This window comes from Ceratotherium simum, chromosome 31 (assembly GCF_057802395.1).
Source record: "Ceratotherium simum simum isolate JZ-2026a chromosome 31, ASM5780239v1, whole genome shotgun sequence".
NCBI classification, from domain to species: domain Eukaryota; kingdom Metazoa; phylum Chordata; class Mammalia; order Perissodactyla; family Rhinocerotidae; genus Ceratotherium; species Ceratotherium simum.
Genome location: NC_141930.1, coordinates 16,212,455 through 16,225,731, shown reverse-complemented (window position 1 = coordinate 16,225,731; position 13,277 = coordinate 16,212,455). Strand labels below are relative to the sequence as shown.

At 37.2% G+C, this 13,277-nt stretch overlaps 1 long non-coding RNA gene across 3 annotated transcripts in view; it reads left to right on the top strand.

The window, feature by feature from the left end:
- LOC147913028 (uncharacterized) overlaps window positions 1-13,277 on the top strand; it is a 69,743-nt gene that overhangs the window by 24,354 nt on the left and 32,112 nt on the right. For 2 of the 3 annotated variants that reach the window (XR_015549238.1, XR_015549239.1), the window contains exons 1-2: window positions 2,159-2,274; window positions 10,364-10,511. This is a non-coding gene — a long non-coding RNA (uncharacterized LOC147913028). Of the gene's footprint in view, window positions 1-2,158; window positions 2,275-10,363; window positions 10,512-13,277 lie in introns of those variants that run through there. The other variant, XR_015549240.1, reaches the window with a different exon arrangement.

Genomic DNA, 13,277 nt, shown 5'->3' with positions numbered 1-13,277 from the left:
AGCATATATATGGGTCTTGGTGTTTTATCCAATCAGCCACCCTATGCCTTTTAATTGGGGCATTTAGTCCATTGACGTTTAAAGTATCTATTGATAAGTATGTACTTACTGCCATTTTTTTAACTTTTTTTCTCAGTGTTTTACTTGTCCTTCTCTGTTCCTTTCTCCTTCTGTACAGAATTGGTGGTCTGTTTAGTTTGACCTCTGTCTGAAAGCTGTACTCTTTAACTCCCCTCCTCCCTCCTTTTATGTTTTTGATATCATATCTAACCTCTTTTTTGTGCATTTGTATCCATTACGTTCTAATCATGGAAATAGATAATTTTTCCTATTTGTGGTCTTCTCTTTTCCCCTTAAATCAGTCCCTTTAACATTTCTTGTAGCACTGGTTTCTTGGTGACAAACTCCTTTAATTTTTGCTTATCTGGGAAAATTTTGATCTCTCCTTCCATTTTGAATGATAACCTTGCTGGGTAGAGTATTCTTGGCTGTAAGTTTTTTTCTTTTAGCACTTTAAATATATCTTGCCACTCTCTTCTAGCCTGTAAGGTTTCTGCTGAGAAGTCAGCTGATAGCCTTATGGGGTTTCCTTTGTATGTAACTTGACATTCTCTTGCGGCTTTTAGGATTCTCTCTTTATCTTTAATTCTGGACATTTTGATTATGATGTGTCTTGGTGTGGGCCTCTTTGGGTTTATCTTGTTTGGGGCTCTCTGGGATTCCTGTACCTGGATGTCTGTTTCCTTCCTTAGGTTAGGGAAGTTTTCAGCTATTATTTCTTGAAATAGATTCTCTGCCCCCTTGTCTCGCTCTTCTCCTTCCGGGACACCTATAACACGGATGTTAGTGCGCTTGATGTTGTCCCAGAGGTCCCTTAGACTGTCCTCACTCTTTTTAATTCTTTTCTCTTTTACCTGTTCACCTTGGGTAATTTCTTCTAGTCTTTCTTCCAGCTCACAGATCCGTTCTTCTGTATCCTCTACTCTGCTTTTGAGTCCCTCTAATGAATTTTTCATTTCCAGTATTGTATTCTTCATTTCTGATTGGTTCTTTTTTATATCTTCCATTTCTTTGTTGACATTCTCACTGAGTTCATCTATTCTTCTCCCCAGATCAGTGAGCATCCTTAACACTCTTAGTTTGAACTCTCTGTCGGGTAGATTGCTCATTTCTGTTTCACTTAGTTCCTTTTCTGGGGTTTTGTCCTGTTCCCTTACTTGGAATGTATTCTTTTGCCTCCTCATTTTGCCTCTTTCCCTGTGCTTGTGTCTATGTATTAGGTAGGTCAGCTACGTCTCCTGCTCTTGGATAGGTGACCTTATGTAAGTGATGCCTTAGGAGGCTTCCAGTATGCTTCCCTCAGTTCTCAATGTTCCAGGGGTGGCCCCTATGTGGGCTACATGTGTCCTTCTGTTGTGGCCTGTTAGCTCTCCCTATAGGCGCCCAGGGAGGCCAAGTTATGCTCCTGGCCAGCTGTTGTAATGCTCAGCTGTTTGTAGTTGTTGTGGGCCCTCAGTCTCTTTATCAGGTGTCGGGAGCCCCAGCACAGTTGGCTGCAAGTTCTAATACCACATTTGTGTTGCAGTATTTCTTTTAACTGAGTAGGCCCCCAGCGTGGCAGGTTGTTAGGCTCAGGGCCTTACAATTGCTGTAAGCCTCTAGCCTATTAGGTCTCTTGTCAGCTGTCTGAGGATTGCAGCTGGGTGGGGCTGGCCTCAGGCACAGGAGCACCCAATTGTTTCAGGCTTTGGAAGGTGGGGCAAACCTCCTATGTGGGTCTTTGAGAAGCACAAGTCTTCTGCAGCTGACAAGCCCTGTTGCCCACAGGTCCACACACACAGTCAACACAGTCCTGCCTGGTGTGAGCGCCCCGACCTCCCCAAGCGGACCCAGTCTCTCCACGGCGGGAGCCCCACACACTCCGCCACCACCCCACACTCTCCACCGGCTCCTTGTGCACACCCTGCCCCACTCAAGTCGGCTCAGTTGCCAGGCTGCAGAGAATCCAGTCACCAATCTATGCAGGCCCACACGTTGCCTGAGGGCTTGTTGTTGGGTGGGGCCAGTCTCTAGGGTGGGCTGCCTGCCCTGGCTGAGCTGGATTAAATCGGTGCTCTAGCGGGTGGAGCAGACCCTGGGCTAGCAGGCCTCAGGGAGAACTCCAATGGCGTCTGTGTCAGCACGCTCACACCAGGCCACAACAATGGCCGCCGCCAATGTCCCAGTCCCTGGAGAGGTCTCACCCCTCACCGAGATGCACTCAGGGCCTATTAGGTGAGTCTCTTTTCACCCCAGCACTGTGCACCTTTCTTTCTGGTGATTTTAGGATTCTTTCTGGAACGGGTGAGTTTGTGCGCGGGCCCTTTAAGAGCCAGTTTTAGTTTCTTTGTGAACCGGGTTTTCTGGGGGTGCTCCCCAATGCTTTAGTAGCAGGCAAAGTCAGATATTATGCCGCTGGTGTCGATTGTGCTGGGTCCACAAAATGCCCACAGCGGAGCGCTCCCCGGCTCAGGGCCCCGCGCCTCCAGGGAGGCTGCGTACCTGTGAGCTGCTCCCGGCGGCCGTGAAGCTGGCGGCTTGTGAAGGCGGCGTTTTTCCTCTCCAGAAGGGAGTCTCTGCCTCTTCTACCCCAGTTAGGATTGTCCGTTGTTGCAGGAGTTCCTCTTATCCAGTTTTCAGTTCTGTCTCACGGGTAAATTTTCCACGAGTAGTTGTAAATTGGCTGTGTCCACGGGAGGAGGTGAGTTCAGAGTCTGCCTACGCTGCCATCTTGACTCCGCCTCATAATGATAATCTAATCTTTCTCCTTCCTAATAGTTATGCCTCTTGGTTCTGTTTCTTGTCTCATGACAGTAGCCAGGAATTCCAGAATGTTATTAATAATAGTAGTAATAGCAAGAATCCTTTTCTTGTTCCTGATATTAACGGCAATGCCTGTAGAGCATTGTTGGTGTGCTCTATCCCTTTGAGAACTTGATTAAAAACTTACTCTAGAAAAATGCACGTATCCACAAAATTTTCTTTACAGTTTTAGGAGGTTCAAGGACCATGGACTACATGGAAGATTTTTGTGAATGCCATTAAGTATGAGGTGGCTATTGGTTTAAGATAATTTCTTTAACCATATTAATAAAGACTCCTTATAGTGCTAGTTTAGAAATAAGAAAAAAGTATATGAATTTCATCAAATAGCTTTTTATCATCAATCAATATATTTATATATTCTTTCTCTTTAGTCTTATTGATGCTGAATTATATTAATATGCTTACCAATATCAAACCATCCTTGCATTTCTGGAATTAATTTTTCTTAGATCTGATATGTGATTGTTTTAATATTCTGTCAGATTTAATTTGCTAGTGTTGTATTTATGACTTGGCATTTGGATTTGCTAAAAGAAATGTAATGCATGTAAGAAATATTTTGAATAAAAATAATTATAAGAAAAATTATTTGTTGGTTAAATGTCAGTTGGCAAGAAAATACTATCTATCAAAACATTTCTTTTCTTAGCATTCTGGTAAGGATTAAAGAATCAGAAGTTCAGAAAATTATAGGGCTGAAAGAAACAGCTGATCAAACCAACTCATTTTACAAATTAAGAAGGTAGTTGTTCAGAGAGGTTAAGTCACTTGTGCAAGATCACATTGCTTAATATTGGTTGTATAAGCAACTTGTGTAAGCAAATTGTTGAGGATGAAAGAGAAAATCAGGGGAAACACTTGTCTCATTTCCAGTGGAATATTACTTTAATTCCATGCTATATTGAAAAGAGTGACTAGATTTGTTTCTGAAGCAGTGAAAGTCATAAAGAAATGATGTAAGCATATTAATTAATTTATTAAAATTTATTAAAAGACATTGTTGCCATCTTTAATGGATTAAAAACATTATTGGGCTCAGTTTCTCCACGTCTTCCCGTTCCAACTCTTTCACTTTCTCTGTATGTGTAGAGCTGAAACTTTTGGACAGTTCTGCTCAACACACACCAGGGAAACTTTCCTGCCAAGAACGGGCTAAATGCATTACCAATAGGGATGAAAGAAACAGAACAAAGGAAAGAGGTTTTGAGGGCATGTATTTCAGAAAGTTGCCAACTTTTAAAACTGTCTGGAACTATACCAACACATATGTAGGACCCAGGCAAAGTGGGCTTCACTTGCTGCCGTTTGTGCAAGTTCACATTGCTTGTCTTCTAAGGTCTTAAACAGGGTCCTCTGAATCCCTATCAGCCTTGTGCTGAACCTCTCTGTCCAAGTGTTCCCTTCCTTTAACCTCATTAGCACAGTCAGCTGGAGCCTTGCAGAGCAGCACGACGCAGTGCCTGGTGCCCAGCCCAGCACCCGACTTCACGTGTGGCAAAGGGCAGACCGTCAAGGGCTGCGACAATAGGACTGAAACATCTGCTGTTTGGATAAGTCAGTGAGAAACTCAGCCAACTTGGTTGTTTGGTGTCACATAGCAAAACAATCAGTTAGATGCCTGATGTCTTTCCCCCAACTGCCATGTTGACACTGCCTCAAATTCTAATCTGATGGCACATTTTATTGAAACCTTGCTGCCAAGAGCACCTTTTTTAAAAAAATTATGTAACTAGGTAAGGGGCTGTTATATTTACTGTTTGAATCTTCAAGCACTTTGTGCAGCAGATAGAGCAGCTAATATTATCTTAATTTAATAAAAGAGGAAACTGAAGCCCGGAGGACTTGATTGATTTGCTCCAGGTCTCATCGCTTGTCAGTGGAGGAGTTAGAACTCGAACTCCCAGGTGCCCTGACTTCACCTGCCATCTCTCGCACAGTGCAACACTGCCCTTGCTTCATTAGCATTTCTTTTCTAGAAATGTATATTTTTTAGAGAGAAAGTTGTGTATGTTAGGCTTTAGAATTTTAAGTACTTCCAAGTATCTGTGGAATACAAGAGTATTCAATAAATAAATGTTATGTAAGTTGCAAATACATTTTGATGAGGAAATTTATTTACATATAGATTTAGAGGATCACTTAGAATTGAAATCTATTTTTCAATAATTTAGTGTGTATGTGGAGTGTCTTTATGGAAAGAGTAATGTATTAAAACAAAAACTAGTCACTCAGAATTTAGGACATTATTTATAAATTTTTTTATTGTGGAAAATTTCAAACATATACAGAGTAGAGATAAGAGTATAAAGAACCCATCACCCCTCTTCAGCAAATATCGACATATGGCCAATCTTCTTTTATCTTTACCCTCTACTCCCCGCACCGTTTCCTTGGATTATTTTAAAGTAAATCCCAGACGTTATATCATTTCATCTGTAATATTTCTCTAAAAGATAAGGAGCTTTTTTCTCAAATCACAATACCATTATTACACTTTGCAAAAGTAAACAGTAATGTCTTAATAACATCTAATATCTAGTTAGTGTTCATATTTTTCTGATTGGCCCAAAAATATCCTTTTATGGTTGGTTTGTTCAAATCAGGATCCAAACAAAACTCTCACATTGAATTTGGCTAGTATATCTTTAAATCTCTTTTAATCTATAACATTTCTGTCAAGAGAAATATATAGGTAACTTCTCCTGGAAGAATTATTGGGCATTCGATGGCATAGTTTCATTTATATATACCATACTTGATTGACTCTAAGGCAAGATTAATTCTAAGACGCATTATTATTTTATGTACCACCAGGAAATTAAAAATGCTGGCAATTATAATTGTAAGATGCCACCAATTCTAAGATATATTCCAGAGCTATAAAAATGGGAAAAATATACATCTTAAAGTCAATGAAATATGGTGATTGGAACATGGAGGGCTCACATGCCATTTTTTATTTCAAAATGGGGTGCAGGAATAGCATATGGGATGTGCAGAAAATCCCTTAGATGGGAATGGTTTACTTCTAACCTGAGCTGATGCAGACTGAAGAAGGATTTCTGTCCCTTGTTTTCATGGCTTATCGTGGTGGCTCCTTTCTCCTCTTCGTACTTTGACTTCCCGTTTGGTATATAATCTGACTTTAATCTTAGAGTGTTTATACCACATTTAATATACGTCAAAACATTATCTTTTTCACAAATTATGGTCTCTGAGAAGGCAATGGGATGCTTACTCTTTTGATTACACCGACTTTAGGATGTTAGATGAGCTGAATTTGAAAAATACATATTCATAATGCTGCTCTGGTCTTCAAGATGCTGTGCCAGAGAGCAGTTGCAGATAGCTGTTCTTCTTGGTTTGTGTCACATAGATGAGTGCTTAATGGACAATGATATTCTTTATATCAGCTGGACGACACAGGAGGAAAATGAGACCTGGCCAAATTCTATTTGGCCTCAAATATGGTAGTTTTTGTTTTTGCATCTTAAGAGATGTTGACATCACAGATTAGTCCCTGATAAGGCGAGTGTCCATTTCAAAGAATTTGAGCTTCAACTTGTTTTCTCCTTGTTAACATAAGCCTCTTGATAAGGAAGAGCTGGAAAGGTGCAAAATTGTATAACAGGACCTGGTATCAATGAAAATGATGAAAACGGGCTCTAAACTTTTTTGCCTCAGGCCACTGGCAATTTTTGAAAGGCAAAAACTTTGATTTCTCCATGGAGAGTTCCAACCCATGGCTAAAAGAATTTTGCTTCTAGCTATCTGTGCTTAGAAGAAGAATCTGGGTTGTTTATTTACCAGATCTGAAGTTGTCCAAAGGCAATTCACCTATGGCTCTCAGAAACCTGGGATACAGCAATTTTTTAAAAAGTAGAAATGTACTGCCCAATTCTTGTTTGTGTATGTGCTCTCTGAGGTACAGAAATGGATTTGTTCTAGAATTAGCTTTCTAAGGATCCAGGAAGTTCTAACATGGAGAATGTAAAACCAGGGTTCCAGGTAAACCAGCAATTTATTATTGCTTTTCTCTTTCTGCCTTGATTATTGAAAGGAATTGATTATTGAAAGGAATAAAGTCTTTGAATTTCATCATAAGGACTCTGAGTTAGCAGATTATTAATCAGCTTTTCCTTTCCACCATTTGAGTTAAGTTTCCATGATAGTGTATTCAAAATTTATTTGGAATGCTTCCAAATAAGTAGAAAAGTAGACTTTTCTACTTTTCATAAGTGACAAAAGAGAAAGAAGACTTAACTATAGTTTGCTGCTTCTAGTAGGCTGGTATCCTGAGAATTTACACCAGTTACTTTGAGCTTGAACCTTGCTACTTAGCAATGAGAATTTTTGGTTAAGCGGAAAGAAAATCAATAGCAACATGTAATGAATACATAGGACTCGGCATCATTAGAAATTTGAAAATAGGCATGACTAGCTGGGAATAAATTTAAAGAGGGAGAATTACTCATAATATTTAGAAGCAGAAAGTATAGTAGTAGATATGCTTTCTTAGCAATGTCAACAATAAACACTATTCTTTGTTAAAGTGGTAAAATAAAGTTCTGATCTTACATTGTTAATTAAAAAGAAAATAATTCAAACCCCAAGTATTCTTTTTACATTCCAGGGCTTGTAATGATCAGACATAGTTATCATTTCTGTAGGGTTTGCCAGAATTGTTTGAAGAACAATTGGTTATGTTCATATTCTTCTGCTTGTTCCTGCCTATAAACTTTCATAGACTTATGGAGGTAGAAGTGAACTTTTCTTTAAGTAGATGTTTTATTGAAATATTATATGTACAGAAAGGTGAACAAATCATAATTGTTTGGGCAAATAATTTTTGTAAAGTGACCACACCCCCATAACCACCACTCAGATCAAGAAATAGATCATTACCAACACCATAGAAAGCCCCCTTGTGCTTCCAATTAGTCACTCGTCACTGCAAATACTATTCTGGCTTCTTTCACCATAGATAGTTTTGCCTGTTTTTGGTCTTTGTAAAAATGAAATCAAAAGTATGTATTATTTCAAATCTGACTTTCACTCGACATTAATGTTTGTGAAAATCATTCATGTTGCTTCATATAGCAGTAGGTTATCCCTTCTCATTGCTGTGTATGAATGTATGAAATTGTATGAAAATACCACAATATATTTATCCATTCATAATATAGCTATCCATCCACTATTGATGGACATTTGAATTGTTTTGCATTTTGAGCTATTATGAATAGTCCTGCTATGCACATTTGTGTGTGTGACTTTTGGTGCACATATGTATCAGTTTTCCTTGGTTATACGTTGAAAAATGGAGGGTTTGGGTAAGTTCAACTTTATTAGATATCGTCAAACAGTTTTCCAAAGTTATTATACACATTTACACTTCCACCAGCAGTGTATGAAGTTTTAAATTGCTTCACATTCTTCCCAACATTTGGTATTGCCAGTCTTATTAATTTTAGCTAGTCTGATGAGTGTATAGTGGTTTTAATTTGCATTTTCCTGGTGATTAATAAAATTGAGCACCTTGTCATATGTTTATTGACTGTGTGGGTATCCTTTTTATGAAATGCTTATTTAAGGCTTTTGCCCATTTTTCTACTGAGTTGTCTGCTTTTTTCTATTGATTTGTAGGCATGCTTCATATATAGAGATATGATTCCTTGGTTGGATATTTGTATTAAAAATATTTTTTCCCACTTGGTAGTTTTCCTTTTCACTCTTTTAATGTCTTTTGATGAATGTGAGTTCGTATTCTAATGTAGTCCAACTTATAGATCTTTATTTTTATGGTTAGTGCTTTTTATGTCTGGTTTAAGAAATTGTTACTTCAAACTCATGAAAATATTCTCATATGTCTTCTTTCTAGGAGTTTTATTGTTTCATATTTAGAATTAATATTCATGTGGTATTAATTTTGTGTATAGTGAGAGATAAGATTCAAGTTTCACTTTTTTTTTCCGTATGGATATCAGTTAACCCAGCAGCATATGAAAAGACCATGCCTTTCCCCATGGCACTACAGTGATTCTGTTTCTAAACTCTCTATTCTGATCCCTTCGTCTATTTGTCTATTTTTGTACCAATAACAGACTAATCAATTTTTGTAGTTTTATAAATCCTTCTACTTTGTTCTTCTTCACAATTGTCTTGGCTAGTCTTGTCCTTTAAATTTCCAAATAAATTTTAGGATGAAGTAATAAATTTCCATTTTTTAAAAAAACTGCTGAGATTTGTGTTGGATTTACATTGAATCTCCAGATCAATTTAGGAGGAACTGGCATCTTTACAATATTAAGTCTTGCAGTCCACAATTATGGCATATTTCTCTGTGCATTTATATTTGTTAAATTTTTCTTTCAATACTGTTTTGTAGTCTTCTATGTAGATGTTTTATCATATTTCATTAGATTTATTTCCAGGTATTATGATTTTTAAATGCTAAGTGATATTATTTTTAAATTTTCATTTTCTAATTATTTGTTATTATTATATAGAAATAATACTGACTTTTTTAATATTGACCTTGTATCCAGTGACCTTGCTACATTTACTGCAGATTCCTTCATATTTTCTACGTACTCAATCATGTCCTTAGTGAATAATGACAGTTCTATTTCTTCCTTTGCCACTCTTATAATTTTTATTTCTTTTTCTTGCCTTATTGCATTGGCTAAAAACTGCAGTTCAATGTTGATAAAGATATCTATATCTCATTCTTGATTTCAGAGGGGAACTTTTAATATTTCACCATTTAGTAGGGTATTCATTGTGTGTTTTTTATGGGTTCTTTTTGTCAAATTAAGAACATATCTTTCTACTCCTAGTTGGCTAAGTTTTTTTTATCATGAATGGGTATAGAAGGAAACTTTTAATCTGTCTCCTTCGTTCTTAGTCTGGACTACACCCAACTACTCTGCAGATGAGATTACATATTATTATTAGGACAAAAAAACACCTACGTTTTATTTATTTATTTATTTTTGTGAGGAAGATCAGCCCTGAGCTAACATCCATGCTAATCCTCCTCTTTTTGCTGAGGAAGACCGGCTCTGAGCTATCATCTATTGCCAATCCTCCTCCTTTTTTTTTTCCCCCCAAAGCCCCAGTAGATATTTGTATGTCATAGTTGTACATCCTTCTAGTTGCTGTATGTGGGATGCGGCCTCAGCATGGCCGGAGAAGCAGTGCATCGGTGCGCGCCCGGGATCTGAACCCAGGCTGCCAGTAGCAAAGCACGCACACTTAACCGCTAAGCCACGGGGCCAGCCCAATATTGCATTTTAATAATACATTCTCATAGGAGGTCTGATATATTCTATTATCTCTATTCAGTTTCCTCATCTGTAAAATGGGGATGATAGTAGTGTTTACTCCAGATTGTTGTTGGCAGATGTAACAAGTTATATAAACTGTTTTAACTGTGCCTGATAGATAGTAAGCATTTTATAAATGTTAGCTATTATTATTATAATTTTTTTTTCAGGTGAAGAAAACAAGACGGGGAAAGAGTGGCAACTAGTGGTGAATTTTGTCCTGGAAACCAGATCTCTTGACTCTCATCTCCTGGCTCTTTCTCTTACATCATTTTGCCTCAAGAGAGGATTCAGTAGCCTTTTAATAGTTCTACATCAGTAAGTCTCTTCTTCATACCAAAAGTTTTCAAAAGATTATAAAATAGTGCTTATAAACTGTACTGACTGGAAAGGTTTTTCTGTAGGTAATTCTAAGTAGTCAGTGTATTTAGTATACATGCTTCCTAAGTATGTCTCAGAATAACAGAATTATTTGAGAAAGAATTTTTTCATCAAGTTCTTTCTCACATAGACTCTTCTAACAAGTTAAGACAACCACTTCACTCATGGTTGTCATGCAAAGAATCTTGTCTTCAATCAGTTCATTAAGGTACCTTTGTAAAGATAGTGTTTTTCTAAAAGGCACTTTGCCAGCTCCCTGAAGCATAACTTTGCAAATGGACGGCAAGAAAAACATGGCAAATCACTTCCATATGGCTCAAGGCAATGAGAAATTTTTTTGATTAATAACACATTCAGTACAATAAAATAACTTCCAAATCTGCTAAAGAGACACTAACTTATCTGCTACATCTATTTTCAGTTTGATTTTTCATTGTTTTGACTCTTCAAAAACCTTCCTAAACTCTCAATGGGTTCATTTTTAAACAACGACCTCTTCCAAGATGACCACCTGTTCCTATTCGTCAGCCCCATCAAGCAAATAAGTGCTCTTAAACTTATTTTAGAACGAGCTGCCTAAAACATACACTTCAAAAATTCAGGAGATGGTTTTTACAGACTCATCAGTTGATAAAATCATTAACATGTCATCTGCATATGCAAGTACTAGTTTAAACATTTAACTACTCTATTTCCTTCCACACCTGTCTAAATAGTAAACCAAACAAGTTAGTTCACATCATAAATTCTCATCAAAGGGCTTTTAATTAATACATAAAGGACAAAATAGGCACCCTAGCCTTAATGTTTTCATTATCTGGATTTCTCCATTCCTCCCAGACAGACACTAACCACAGCATTTTTGCACTCTTGATAAATTGAAAAGGTATGACTTAAGCTTGTATGACTTAAGCTTATATGACTTTAAACAACATGTCCTCATCCTTCAAAAGCTATTTTTTTCTTTTTCAAATGAAATAGAATAAAAATCCAACTGTCTTTCACTCTATATGTTTTACAGTTTCTCTTGTTATAACTAAACCATCTGCCACCTCTGTCCTTAACGCCTGGAATGAATCAAATCATTTTCCTTGCAAACACCGTTAATCTCACAGTAATCCCTACTAATCACTTTGTAATCAGCACTCAAAGAGGCTAAAGGTCCTTGATTTTTAATCACGATATTTTAATCATCATTCTTGTGAGATGGCAGTTGGCAATCCCTGAATTTTGGGCTTATTTCTTTGCAACTTCCTAATTATTCCCTCTGACAAAGAACAGGAGCTCTCTAGATAGGAGAAACCAGATCTCTCTGGCTAGAACTGGTTGGGGAGAACATAACAGTCCCAGGATGGTGTTTCTGATGACTGTTTGACCATTATTTTCAATTTTGGATACTGAAGACAGCTCCTTATTTTCCTCCGTTTTCTTTTACTTCCTTACTCTTTTCCTTAATCTCTTTTTTCTCTATTGCACTTTTACTTTAGCAAATTTTTGCATGAGTAACAACTGATTTTTTTCTCTCTGCATCCTTAAAAGCCTTTGGCTTCTGGTTTGTATAATTTCCTTTTTTTTCCTTTCTCAAGTTGAGAAAATTCCCCACTATTCCTAGTTTGCTCAGAGCTTATATCATTAATGGGTATTGGAGTTGGTCAGATGCTTTTTCTGTATCTATCAATACGATCATATGATTTTACTTCTTTGGACTGTTGATGTGATGGATTACATTAATTGATTTTTGTCTTGTATTCTTAAGGTGCAATATTCTTTTATGTAACTCTTTTTATATAATATCTTTTATATAACTTTACAATTTATTATTTCTTTTTCTTTCCAATTTTTTTTTTCCCTGAAAGGGATGGAAGTCATGACACATCTCAGAGGCTCACTGTCTTGTTAAATGATTGACTATTCTTTTCTCTTCATTCTTAATTTTTCTCCATCATCAGTTTAAGATTATGTTTCATTTTCTCATCTCACAATGTCTTTCTTGGCCATGTTTATATAAGACGTCATAAAGTCTATTTTTATTCTTAAAATTCATTCATTTAAAAAGATAGTCAACATCACTAATTATTAGGGAATGCAAATCAAAACTACAATGAGATATCACCTTACACTTGTCAGAATGGCTATAGTTAACAAGACAAAAAATAACAAATGTTGGAGAGGATGTGGAGAAAAGGCAACCCTCATATACTGCTGGTGAGAATGCAAACTGGTGCAGCCACTATGGAAAACAGTATAGATATTTCTTAAAAAGTTAAAAATTTGGGGCTGGCTTGGTGGTGTAGTGGTTAAGTTCGCATGCTCCTTTTCAGCGGCCCGGGGTTCGCAGGTTCAGATCCTGGGCGCTGACCTACACACCGCTTGTCAAGCCATGCTGTGGCAGGCATCCCACATAAAATAGAGGAGGATGGGCACAGATGTTAGCTCAGAGCCAATCTTTCTCAGCAAAAAGAGGAGGATTGGCAACAGATGTTAGCTCAGGGCTAATCTTCCTCACCAAAAAAAAATAATAATTAAAATAAAAATAAAAATAGAAATATCATACAACCCAGCTATCCCACTACTAGGCATTTATCCAAAGAATGTGAAATCAACAATACAAAGACATTTATGTTCATTGCAGCATTGTTCACGGTAGCTGAGACACTCAAGTGCCCGTCAACTGATGAAGGAATAAAGAAGTGCATATATATA